This window comes from Silene latifolia, chromosome 4 (genome assembly GCF_048544455.1).
Source record: "Silene latifolia isolate original U9 population chromosome 4, ASM4854445v1, whole genome shotgun sequence".
In the NCBI taxonomy this organism is placed as follows: domain Eukaryota; kingdom Viridiplantae; phylum Streptophyta; class Magnoliopsida; order Caryophyllales; family Caryophyllaceae; genus Silene; species Silene latifolia.
The window spans coordinates 40877242-40890593 of NC_133529.1; the positions used below are offsets into that span (position 1 = coordinate 40877242).

General features: G+C 40.6%; 1 long non-coding RNA gene across 3 annotated transcripts; it reads left to right on the forward strand.

Moving 5' to 3' along the window:
- Positions 1-875: 875 nt before the first annotated feature.
- Positions 876-4513, forward strand: LOC141652217 (uncharacterized). 3 transcript variants are annotated; one of them, XR_012547043.1, is made up of 6 exons: positions 876-1069; positions 1241-1324; positions 1687-1777; positions 2315-2343; positions 3235-3415; positions 4264-4513. It is a non-coding gene; the product is annotated as an uncharacterized LOC141652217 (long non-coding RNA). The 3 variants fall into 3 exon arrangements; XR_012547044.1 differs by lacking the exon at positions 876-1069 and adding an exon at positions 1097-1132; XR_012547045.1 differs by lacking the exon at positions 876-1069 and adding an exon at positions 1097-1132 and having other exon boundaries at positions 1256-1324.
- Positions 4514-13352: the final 8839 nt, after the last annotated feature.

Genomic DNA, 13352 nt, shown 5'->3' on the forward strand with positions numbered 1-13352 from the left:
CCTTTTGTTCATTTTTTTTCTTTCTTTCTTTCACGTTTTTCCTTTTTCTTTTTCAATTCTTCTTCTTCTTTTTTTTTTTCCTTCCTCTATTTACACCAACTCCATACAAAGAGATACGGGCCAAACTGCAGCCGGAAAATCACACCACAAAAGACATACTAAACTAGCTTGACTAGGCAGGCTTAATTTGGGATGTAGCTAATGGGTCAAAAAGGCAAGTTTTGGCTTATGTGGAGCTAAATGGATGAAAAATATAAGGAAAAGGGAAAAATTGCAAGCACCTCCCTGCATGTGACACCAACCACAAACCCGAATATGTGCATTTGACAAGAAATTGAATGTCATAAAAGTGCAAAAATGATGAACATGCTATGCAAGGAGTACTACTCTCAATTCCTAATGAACCGGTCATGAATGTCACCAGTTATGGGCTCTAAAACTCAGAATTTATCAAGTAGTTTGCCAATTTATCAGGTCAAGTCTAAAAGATCACTATATTTGAACAGAAACTCGTAGACTATGCGTATGACAAAGCTAATAACTATCAACAGAAGTGCAAGGCTCAAGTAAAATGACAAGTTATAGTGCATTATCATCACAGAAATCTACCGTTCCGACTCAACATATATGCAAAAATAAACGTGAAAATTTTTTGATTTTTGTGAAATTTTCTAATTTTTTGGAATTTTTGAATTTTTAATGAAATAAACAACAATGCAAGCTGAAATAAATAAACGTGAATGCAAAACAAACACTACTACAATTCTCTTACTTTCCCGACGCTTTGTGATCGACCCTTTTATAGGCGTCGACCCATTTTTCACCCCATATCCATTTTATTAATATAATATTCATTTTTAATTAAAAACCACCCCCCTCTACAAAAATTTCATTTCTCGCGCTCTTCAATTCCCCCAAAAAAATCAAACCGCCTCACGTTGATCTTCTCACTTGCTGACCTAATTCATTTTGTGCCCCTCTAAGTCCTAATTTAAAAAATCCTTTCACTTGCTGACCTGATTCAACACTTTCAATTGTTATTCAATCGTCATATTGCTCACCTCTCTACGTACCAAAAAAAAAAAAAAAAAAAAAAATATTGCTCATCTCTCTCAATTGCAAATCTTCACGTGTATGTAATTTGTACTTAATTTGTGATTTAGAGTTCAATTATTGATTTAGTTGAATAAATCGTCTTACAAAATTTCAAAATTGATTACAAATGCAAACCCTAATTCAGGCTGTTCGATCGCAGTGCGGAATTAGGTCGGAGATTGTATCTTCTGAGTTTCGTTGCTTCAATTCTTTGCCCTCCGTTGTTTCGGTATTTCCATTTCTTTCTACTAATGTTTCTTTTTTGTTTGTTGGATGAATTCAATGTTATTGGCTGTTAGCTATGCGTTTGAAATTAATTTACGAGTTGCGTAAATAGTTGCTTTTTCTTCGGTTTTGGCCTAGCATCATGAATCCCACTTTTCCATATGAGTTATATTGAAGTAGACATTTACCAGAATGATGAATTGGTATTACATATAGTGCTGTTTTCAATTGTCAATGATATCAGTTGATTTCCTATTTATGAATAAGAATTCCTGGCATCAACTTAGACAAATCGCTTAATTGTTTTTGCGTGCTACATCGTTAATGTATTTGGTCTTTTCTTTTTTTTTTTTGGTTGTTTTCTAGGGGTGACTGGAAGACTTTAGAGCTGAAAGAATACAACTTCAATGCTAAAGGTTTACCTCCTGATTGTGGTCATTTGCATTAGTTACTCATGGTTAGTTTATTTTGTTCCTTTCACCTGAAACTCTTCTCTGATATAAAGTTGTTTCGTTACAGTATTGGGGGTGTTAGCTTGGTTCAAATATGTGAAAATTTGAAAGAAACTTGGTTCATTTTGTTGCTGGCTGTGTCGATAGCATGGTTGGTCAAGGTTGATCATTTATATGAAACTATGCTTTAGTTTTTACGCACAGATCACCTCCTAATCGTTTAGGTAGAGTACAAAATGGTAAGATGTATGGAAAAAAATAAACTTAATCTCTTTGTTCCATGTATTTTATATCATTGATTTGGATTTTATTATAGTTATCATGTTGATGACATTAGTTTTTGTTTTTTATGCAATTAGAGCCTTGCAAATGTTGACATATGCATGCGGCTGGATATAAATTGATTAGTTGTCATCTCCTATATGATTGTTTAAGCTTTGATGAGTTAGATATTTCTTAATGGGTCTCTTTTAAATTTATAACGTATACTCATTCAATCAGTATAAATTACTAATTTTAATCTTTACTATGCACCTAAACAGATTAATGGAGGGCTCACACTGCTTTAAAAGTACGTGGTTTGATCTATTTAGCGTTTCCTTAACTAATATTTGTGTTTGTATTTACATTGAATATGTGCTTGTATCTGCACTGGTTAGCTAGTTGGCTTCTCCTCTATCTGGTCGTTTCACTTACGCTATTTTTGTTTATTTCAGAAAGTGTTTTAAAAGATGACGATGATTATGTTCCTATTGAAATGGTTAAGCTATAGTGTTGCTTTGCCGAAAATCAACGAATACATATCTTAGCTTAATAAGTGTTGTTTTCTCGCATGTCCATACCATCTATATAGTTTTACATTAGGCATTGAACTTACTGCCTACAAAATATTTCCCCTTTCCTTATGGGCTAAGATAGCGTATGCTTTTAGGTACAAATAGGTGAGGAGCAAGTTAGTCTTATAATTGAACTTTACTCAATTAGGATATACTGTAAATGAAGTTATGATGACTCTATATGTACAATGGTGCTTAATTTTATAATAATATTGTTCATTCTTCCAAAAAAAAAAATATGAACGCGTCATCAGTTATTCTGTTACAATTTTCACCAAGCTGGTGAATCTGTGCTTGAATCTTAACTCTTGTTACAAGCACTTAGTTGGTTGTTCAATGAGTATAAATTCGAGAGGTTAGTAGACGTATACTAATGTTACCCGATGCCCTTAATGCTATACGTATACGTGACATTCGTTAAAATGAATTGACATTGGTGGTTTTGTACTTTTGTACATGGGAGCAAGGAATAGATGCCAGGTTACATAAACATTAAGCATATGCCCTCTAAACTCATGTTCAATATCATATACATTCCCATGTAAGGTTAATGTTGGTAGATTAATTAGAATATAAATACTTCTCTAACATTTTGCCTTTTTTCGTGCTTCTCAACTGGAATGTAGGAATGAATATTGGTATGCTATGGACAATTGGTACGGAATGTTACCGTTCCGAGGACTATTGAAGATATAACAACCACCACCACCACGACTACTACTACAAATCCCTGGTACAACCGCAGTTTTTGAATTAGTTCAATGACCGAAGACTTGGGATTTCTTCAGCCCAATCCTGATTTCTTCGGTGAGTTCACTCATTGTCTTGGGTGTTTATTTTGTTACTTGGAACATATTGATCAAAATGAGTAAACAAAGTTATTTCTTACATGAATTTGTTGGATGATAAACATTTTGACGAATATTTTGATCATTTAATGAACATTTGATGAACTGACATTATTACGGTGTCGTTTAACTTTGACTTGCTCAGATATTCATGGAACTTTGTTGGAGATTGTTATTGTGTAAGTGTTGATATCTGATTTTGGTTTCTTAGTTTCGTATTATTGAACTGTGTAATTGCTAATTTTTCTTATTATGTGATAATAAAGGGGTTTTAGCGTGTGGAGAATTGAGCATACTTAAATTGAGGCCTAGTGTCATCTTTATGTTCCTCTTTATTTCTTCTCTGCGTTTCTCGTATCTAGCGTTTCTTTACTCTAGATTTTTTTTTTTACAAAATTAAACGTGGGAGAATTTGAGGCTGTTTACTTCCTTCATGTACTGCATTATATGTTCCTAAGTTAATTACTAGATGATTTTGCTTGGCTGTTTTGCCGTCATTTTAATTTACCTAATACCTTTTGAAACAACTGTTTTTTGGTGTCATTTGCTTGGATGTTTGAAACCTGAAATGGGGCTGCTAATATGCTGCATATGAGTATGAATACTCATATTGAGATTGTTACATTTATTCTCCAAGTTTATTGTATTTGGTCCCTGTAGATATGGTATACATCCTATCTCATCCTTTCCTTCTCTATCTATTTTCCTCTTTGTTTCTGATCAAGTGGAACATAAGTTGTGATTATGTATGAAATATAGAGTGAATAAGGAATGGTTACTAATAATGGAAGTTTGATGATTTGGCAGGAAGGATGAGATGGATGCAGTGGGAGGGTTGGATTAGAATTGAAGAGTAGATGGACATATTTTCCAGATTGTTCAACAAAATGTATTTTTGTTGTAGATGGATGTATATATTTGATTTTAGTGTTGTAGAAAATATTTCAACTCTGGATGAGTTCCTTTTTATGGAGTTTTTTTTCAACAAACATTGTACGTTATTTTATAGTTGTATATTGGATATTTATATGAAATTACTCCATTACTTGCACCGACATATCAGAGTTCTGTCTGAATTATTGTATTCTATATACTCTTTATGATGTCATCTAGTAATCTATATGATTTAATTCAATCATAGTGACGAAAATAATAGCCATAGTGAATTTGTTTAGAGACGAAAAAAGCGTCGAGAAATTCCACTTTCTGACGCAAATAAGTGCAGAGAACCTCTGACGCTAAAAAGCGTTGCTGCTCGTGACACAAAAAAGCGTCGACAAGGTTGACGCTAAAAAGCGTCAAAAAATCCTGACGCCCAAAAAAACCACGCTTTTAAAAGCGTCGAGAAATAAAATGGCGACATTTTTAACTGTCGAGAATAGCCTAAAAAAGCGTCGAGAAAGCAAGGGATTTGTTGTAGTGAAATGCAAAAGCAGACTCAAAAGGATGCAATACCCTCCCCAAACCAAAACGGACAACGCCCTCGTTGTCCTCCAGCATACACCAGCAGATATATACAGGGGAACGGGAATATACAACCAATGAAGAAGAAAAACAATAAAATAAAAAGGAGACAAAAATAAAAGAGTGAGAAATGCATACAAAATGCGAACTTCCCCAAACCAGCCAGAAAACTGGGGAAGTGAGTAGACCAGTAGCTACTCGTCGCCCTCCGCGTCGCTGTCACGGATGTCCTCCACCCTGAACTCCGGATCCTCCTCCTCCTCTCTCCTCCTCCGCTCCTCAGCTCGAGCTCTCTCCACTGCCACCTCTAGGTCCTCGTCCTCGTCCTCCTCAGCAGACTCCGGGTACCCTCAGCTGGGTACTGGTAGAAGGAAGGGTGTGGCCAGCCCTCTGGGATCGGACGGTGTCGCCTCAAGTGGTACTCGTACAGAGGGTGCAAGGCAAGAGCTATGTCCCTCTCCATACGAGCCTGTCGCTCTGCAATGGCAATCAACAAACCGTCACGACGCCCTTGGTCCATGACCGCGGACGCCACAAAGGGTGGAGGTGGCACGAAAGTAGCCGAAAAAACCGGCTGTGCCTGTGTCTAGTCGGTGGGTGGTGCAGGAGTAGGAGTGGGAGTAGTAGTGGGAGTAGGGGTCGGGATGGGAGTAGCCGTGGAAGGCTGGGTACTCCCTGAAGGTGTGGACCCCTCTCCAGTCTCAATTCTACGCCGCTTCTTGGCGGCGGGTACAGTGGGAGGTGGTCGGAGTGGAAGGTGAAGGTCAGGCAGTGGTGGAAGTCGGGCGCCCCTAGCAACAGTAGGCAAGGGGTATAGACGAGGGAGAGTGTCACAAGGTAAGTCTACAGACAAGGAACCGTCTATCTTCCATGTCTGGTAGTCTGGGGTTAGCCAATGCTGAGAAAGCATGGCATCCAGACTCAGTAACCTCTCTCCCTCGAGGTACTGCAAGTCACGAGGCCAAACGGGGAAGAAGGAACGGGCAAGAATGGTGGCTATGCCACCGCAAGCAATAGATCCCGTCTCCTTCAGCCCCTGGGCCTGAAAGTACTGGGCGGTCAAGTAGGCAATGTTGAGGGTAAAAGGACCCTCACAGTCAACGTTCAGGTAACCGCCAAGAATGGAGAGCTCGGTGTTTGTGATGTTGTTCGGCTCCTTTCGGCCGAAAATGGTGCTCCCCATCAATCTAAGAAAACAACGGACAGGGGGAAGGTGGACCTGTGCGAGCTATCGCTCGGTAAAAGTGGTCTGGGCCAAGGTCCGCCAAAGATGACGAAAGACCCTCCTAGGGGGTGTAGTCTCGCCCGTAGAAGAGAGGCCAAGTCTCCTACCAAACTCCTCTAAAGTCATCTGAAAAGTCCGGTTAAACAACCGGAAAGACACTGAAGAACTAGCGGGGTCAGCATCGTGTGCCTCGGAGGAGAAGGTGAAGGAGCTGAGAAACTCAAGGCTCAGCTCCAGAAAGGTACGGCCGCTCATAGTGATGAGTCCGGCCATCCCCGTGCCCCATAGTAAATCACAAACCGACTCGTAAATGTCGAGTCTCTCAAGTGCCGATTTATCTAAAAATCGGGAAGGTACAAACTCGCAGCCTAGCAGGTGATAAAACTTCTTACGATGTAAAGCGTTAACAAAAATTACCTGCGGATAATCTGGGTGAGAGTCGAGGGAGGTGTCCCCTCGGACTGTGACCGTGCCAGAAGTAGAAGGAGCAACAGCTGAGGTAGAAGGAGCAGCAGAAGTAGAAGTAGCAGGAGCTGGTGTAGAACGGAAACGTCCACGACCTCGTCCCCGGCCTCTGGAACCCAAAGTAGAAGCCCGTGCAGTGACGGTGTGAGGAACCGGGTCGCTCTAAAAGGCGATTGCAGGCTGCGCGTAGTCCGCCACAGGTGTGAAAATAGCGGCTGAAGTAGAAGCTGTGGCTGCTGTGGCCACCACTGAAGAGAGACTAGCAGCAGTGCTAGCAGTGGTGGTGGCCGTAACAGAAGTGGCAGCTGAAACTGAGCTAGCAGCAGAGCTAGCTGGAGTAAAAACGGTACCGGCAGCTGAAACCAAGAACACAGGGGCTGCGGTACTAACTAAAGCGGAGGCGGTGGCAACAGCAGGGGCCACAGTCTCAGACAGGGATGGACTAGAAGACGAGCTAGTGGAGGGCAGTGAGCTAGAATCCATCCTGTATACAAAGGGCAGGGGACATGATAAGGAAAACAGCGGCTAACCAGCAAGAAAACCAGCAAGTGACAGCATGATAAACCCCAAACAGTCGAAAAAATCGACTTCAGCCCAAAAATTCCCAACATTCCTCGAAAATTTCGAATCATAGCATGTAAACAGCGATAGGGGCGGGATAGCAGTCAACAACAGCAGCAACTAAGCAACAATGAAGTTAACTAGGCAAATTACAGCAACAAGAACCAAGATGACAGTCGAAAATTTCGACTGTCCTGAACCCATATCGCAAATTTTGCATAAAATTCGAGTTTAAGCATGTTAAAGCAATGAGGAAAGGGGATTGATCATCAAGTAAGAAAAAGAAGGGCAACAATGACAATATAAAGTCGAAAAATTCGACTAATCCAACAATTTCGAAACCCTAATTTCAAATTACCTCATAAAAATGCAAAATAAACGAAATTAAAATACAAAGAGGTATTAGGAATTACTTACTTGATGCTAGAGGTCCTACAAAGAACAATTAATCGACAAAAATTAAGCAAAATAGGCGATTTTTGATCGAAAATCGCGGAACCCTAAATCCTTCAATAGACCGAGTAAACCAACACGAATCAAGAGGAAAGTAGAGGGTTTATGTCGATTAATTAGCAATGAAAGCAATGTAGGTGATGGATTTGGTATTAGAGCAATTAAAATGGGGATTTGGGGGATTTTTCGCAAAGGAAGGGGAAGGAGACGAAAAAATTGGGGTTAAATGAATTGGGAATCAAAAAGTAAAGAGTTAAAGGAGAACTCCCTGAGCGTCTTTTCCCATTTACTCAATCGAGTGGTTTAGAACCGCTCGATCGAGCACTTTTATGCTCCATCTACTCGATCGAGTACAAATCTACTCGGTCGAGAACTCCCCATATATGCTTTACTCGATCGACTGAAAAAGAAGTACTCGATCGTCCACATTTCACTCGATCGAGTACAAAAAGTACTCGATCGAGCTCTTTTCTCGCGTAAGCTCTTTAATTTCGTCATTATTCCTTTGAACTTGCGTAAAAATTCCCCAAACCTGCATAAAAACACGTGCAAAAATTTCCCAAAATACCAAATACGCATAGGAACAGTCTATAGTCTTAAATCTACGCTAAAAACTGTCTAAAATCTAAATGTCCTAATTAAAAGCAATAAAAGAAATTCAACGGAAAATTCAAAAATTGTTTTTACAAGGTGTTACACGGGGCATTTCCCCGCTTAATTCCCAAAGCAATTCAGTAGCCCCTTGGAGGGCTCCTGACTGGAGGACGTCATCTCAGCAACATTGATTGTCCTCTTCAGCTTCCATGAGCCTGAATTTGAATCATTTAAATTAGTAGGAGGGGAATAGTTCACATCCACATATGCACGAACTTTTCTCATCCTTGCTCCTTTATCACCGTCTTTAGCATCCTCACTTCCAATTTGATTGACCTTAGTTGCACAATGCCCTTTGACATCTCTTTCATTGCTTTCATCTGTACCTACAGCAAGGAAAACAGACGAACTTTCCTCCTTTTTGTTCTCAACCTGAGGCGGAGGGGTAACAATAGCAGCACAATGCTCCAAATTTTCATCTCGAGTGTCAATAATAGGTTCAATAGAAGAGAGGGCATTGCAAGGCTGAGCTTGCATGGGAGCCCTCCGGGACTTAGACTGATGGAATATCAGCTCCTCGTCCCCTACCTGAAAAGTCAACGTCTTACCCCCGAAGTCTATTACTGCACGGGCAGTAGACAAAAATGGTCTCCCTAAAATAATAGGGGTATGTGCATCTTCGGGATGTCTAAAACAACGAAGTCAACGGGAATAAAGAACCTCCCGATCTGAACAGGTATGTCTTCTATTATACCTAGTGGTCGTGATATACTACGGTCGGCCATCTGAACAGTCATATTTGTGCAACTCAACTTTGTCAAACCAAGTCTCTTAGCCAGAGACAGCGGTAAGACACTCATGCTAGCGCCTAGATCGCATAACGCGTTATCAATCAAATGGGTACCGATATGGCACGGAATTGAAAAACTACCCGGATCTGACTGTTTGGGAGGTAACTTATTTTGAAATAGGGCCGTCCCTACCTCAGTCAAAGCTACTGTCTCATTATCACTAATATGCCTCTTACGCGTTAAAATTTCTTTCATAAATTTAAGGTAAAAGGGTACCTTTATCAGCAATTCGGTGAATGGCACAGTGACTTCTAAGCTTCTCAGAAGTTCGACAAATTTGTCGAATTGTTGATTAGCTTTAGTACTCTGCAGACGCCTCGGGAAGGGAACCGTGATGGGTATCTCGAGTTCCTTGTTTCTCTCTTCCAATGTATCAGCCGGAGCAAGCTCTGTATCCTTTGGACACTTATTACCTCTCGAACGAGGTCTTTCAGGTGATTTCTCGCTTAATCGAGCACTAGCAGGCTCTCGATCAAGCTGCCCGTCATCCAAATTACTCGATCGACCAAAAATCCCATTCGATCGAGTGGTTTCTTCATCAATATCACTCGATTGAGTGGAATTTTCACTCGATCGAACAGCTTCTTATTCCTGTTCACTCGATCGAGCAGAATTTCCACTCGATCGAGTACTTTCATCATCAAATCTACTCGATCGACCTCCAGAAACCAGTCGATCGAGTACTTTCTTAGCCGTCAGCTCATTTCCTTCGCCAGAACACTGTTCATCATCAGTTATAGCCTTCCTTGGGTCTGATTTCAACATTTCCGGTCCCTCATATGAACGACCGCTTCTCAAATTGATAAAATTTACCGTCTCATGTGGATTTTTCTCATTTTGAGTCGGTAATTGTCTCTGCTTTCTTGTGGATTGATTCGTGGCTAATTGGGCAACTTGAGTTTCAAGTGCCTTAATTGATGCATCTTTCTGTTGATCACTCAGCTGCCACTGCTTCATAAAAGCTTGCAACATAGACTTAAGCTCACCAATTTCACTCACCCCACCGGAAGATGATGCACCGTGATTAGGAGGAGTGAAGGAAGGAGGCTTTTGAAAGCCTTGTTGATTCTTATGTGGAGGAACATACGGCTGCTGCTGGTGCGGAGGAGGGGTAGGATTGAGTACATTTTGGCTAGTCCACCTCAAATTGGGATGGACTGCCCCTTGGTTGTTGTAATAGGAACCCCCTCCTTGCCTATATTGTTGAAAGGCAAGGACTTGTTCCTTCTCCACAAGACAGCCAACAGCAGTATGGCCATCATTACTCCCACATCTCTCACATGTGACGGTCTCCCCTCTAGTAATAACATGGACATTCTGAGGCTCCCCAGGAGCTTGTAACTCCAACTTGTCAAATCTAGCATTCATGGCTTCCAGCTGAGCCACAACCTGCTTATCGACTTCATGAACTGTTCTTATACTATCCCTCGGGTTTCCATACTCAGCACTATGATTTGCCATCTCTTCAATAAGGGCCCATCCCTTATCATCGTCGGTATTCTCTTGGAATCTCCCATTAGATGACGCATCAAGTATGGCTCTGTGGCCATCGTACAGCCCATTGTAGAACTGGTTAGATATAAACCATGGGTCAAAACGATGGTGAGGAATAGACCTCACCAACTTCATGAATCGGGACCATGCCTCATATAAAGTCTCATCGGGAGCCTGCCTGAAACTGGTAATCTTGGACCTCAGCAGATTGGTGCGCTGTGGAGGGAAATATCTCTTGTAAAAGGCAAGAGCAAGAGACTCCCAATCTGTAACCCCTGCAGCTGTGCGGTCCAAGTCAGTCAGCCACTCCCTGTCTGAGTCAGTCAAAGAGAAAGGAAACAAAACCTCCTTAATCTTGTCTTGAGTTACCCCCTTAGTGGCGGGGATAGTAGAACAGTAGTCTATAAAGACCTCCATATGCTTCCTTGGGTCTTCACCTGCCACACCTCTATAAATATTTCTCTCCACCAGATTGATGTAAGAAGGACGGATGTCGAATGTATTCCCATCCTCAGTCTGGAGATTGAAGCCTTTTGGAATCGAGGCTGCTTTAGGCACCGAATGACTAGAAAGTTTTGGCATCTTTACTGGTTGATTGGCAGAAATAGGAATGTCTTCTACTAAAGACTGATTGATCGGTCCGTTTCGTGTTCACAATTGAATAGATGTTGTCGTTGGGTCACGTCCGAATCAAAACACAATTTATAGCTTCACAAACAACTCTACAATTAGTAAAGAGGCAAGTAAAGGTCGGATCCCAAGGGACGGGAATTGAGATTAGATTTCTATTGAAACTAGTGGTGTCTTAGGGGTGTCACAATTTGGGTTAATGTAGAAGGTCACTAACTAAAATAGCAATGGAAATAAACAAGCAAGATGAATTAAAAGGGTTGTAAACAATTGATAAAAAGCACTAGGGTGTCATGGGGTCATAGGGGAATCATGGGAATTGATCATACAAACATGTTCTCAAATTATAAGCAAGCAATTATTGTTGTGATGGATTGAGTTGGGTTATATCTTACAATCCTAGGAAATTTTGGGTCCCGGAGCCGAATCGATTAGATTGTACAACACCTACAAGTCGACTTAATCTTCCCTACTCAACAACATGCATGGTCTAATGAGACTCGAGTTGGTTTATGTCTTACAAGTCTCATTGAAAAGATAGGTGATAGGTAAAAAATGCAAGGATTCATAGGCTCGCATTTCATCAAACATAACATGTGCATGAGTTGAGATCAAAACAAGCAAGCAAATAAACCATGAAAGCATATTAATTTAAGCATGAATCATTCCCCATGTTGGTTTCCCCTAATTACCCATTAACCCTAGCTAGGTGACTACTCACTCATTATCATGTTGATCATGCTAGCAAGGTTGTCAATCATACCAACAAAATGAAACATGATGAATAAATCAAAGTAATTAACAATAATTAAAAAGGGATTAAGGGGATTATACCTACTAATGATTCCAATAATAAAGCAAGAATAAAAGAAGTACTTGATGCTTGATTGAGAGGTTGTCAATCTCCCAATAATAACCCAAATAATCTTCAATTACCCAAAATAAAGGATGAACAAAAGAGAGATTAAGGAAATAAAACTTGTATTAAAACTTGATTAATTGTTGATTACAAAACTAAAGAGAGATTTGATTGATATTAACTACTCTAAGAATTGATAAGAAGAACATGCTCTTCTAATTAGACTAATGGGGTATTTATAGTGGAAATTAGGGGGATGCATTAGGGTTAACTAAGGGCTAAACTAGTAATTACACTTTTTAGATTGAGTAGGGAGGAGCCGGTATTTTTCGAAGGAAGGGCTTCTTTCTTTGTAGCTTGGAGAAGACGAAATTGCGCTGTACTGGAATCCGTGCGTTTTGGAGTCGGGATGGGCGGATTCAGGCGGGGGAACACGGGCGTCTTCAGGGGAATCCGGGCGGATTCTGGTGGCTGCTAACCCGGGCGTCTTTGGAGGAAAACGCACGGATTGTGCTTGAGGAGGACGGGCGGATTGGGGAGAAACCGCACGGATTGTAGCTCAGCAATATTTCTTCTTCTTTTCTTCCCTTTTCTTCATAAAATCCTTGGGGATTTCCTTGGGGACTCAAGGATCCTTTCTCGTCATTTGCCCAACTACTATAATATGTACAAAGGCCTTCTAATCTTGTCTCTTCTTGATGCTTGGTCATTGAATTCAATCAATTTAGTCTCGTTTTGCCATGAAAATGCAAGATTCTTACTCCTTTCCTACCAAGGGATCAAAATCTCAAAGAATATGCAAAACAAAGAACTAAAGACAATAAATGACCCAAATATGCACTAAAAAGCATGGGAACAAGGCTAATTCGGGGGCTAAATATGCGCTAATTATGGTCACATCACTGATCTTCTGCGAAAAGAAAGTGATGTAGCTCTGGTTCGAAAGTACTCAAGTCTTCCTTTCGTGATTCTCGTTGTAGACGGAGTCTATGCCTAAATGATCTCTCTGGCTCTGAATCAGCTGCAACTAACTCAAACCTGTCTGATCTGGGCATAAACAACACTGAAAGAAAATAAATAAGAACTGCCTCAAGGAATAAAAATTCCCTGAGACGGAAAAAATAAACGAAACGAAAACAGATAGGGCAATTTCCTCCCCGGCAACGGCGCCAAAATTTGATACGTCTGTCGTGTACCTATCAAAAATAAACTAACTAAACTAACTATATAGCTAGGGAAGTCAGGTCGATCTCCTCAGGGAGGCAAGATATTTGTAGAAGTCCGTCTATTTGGTCACAAA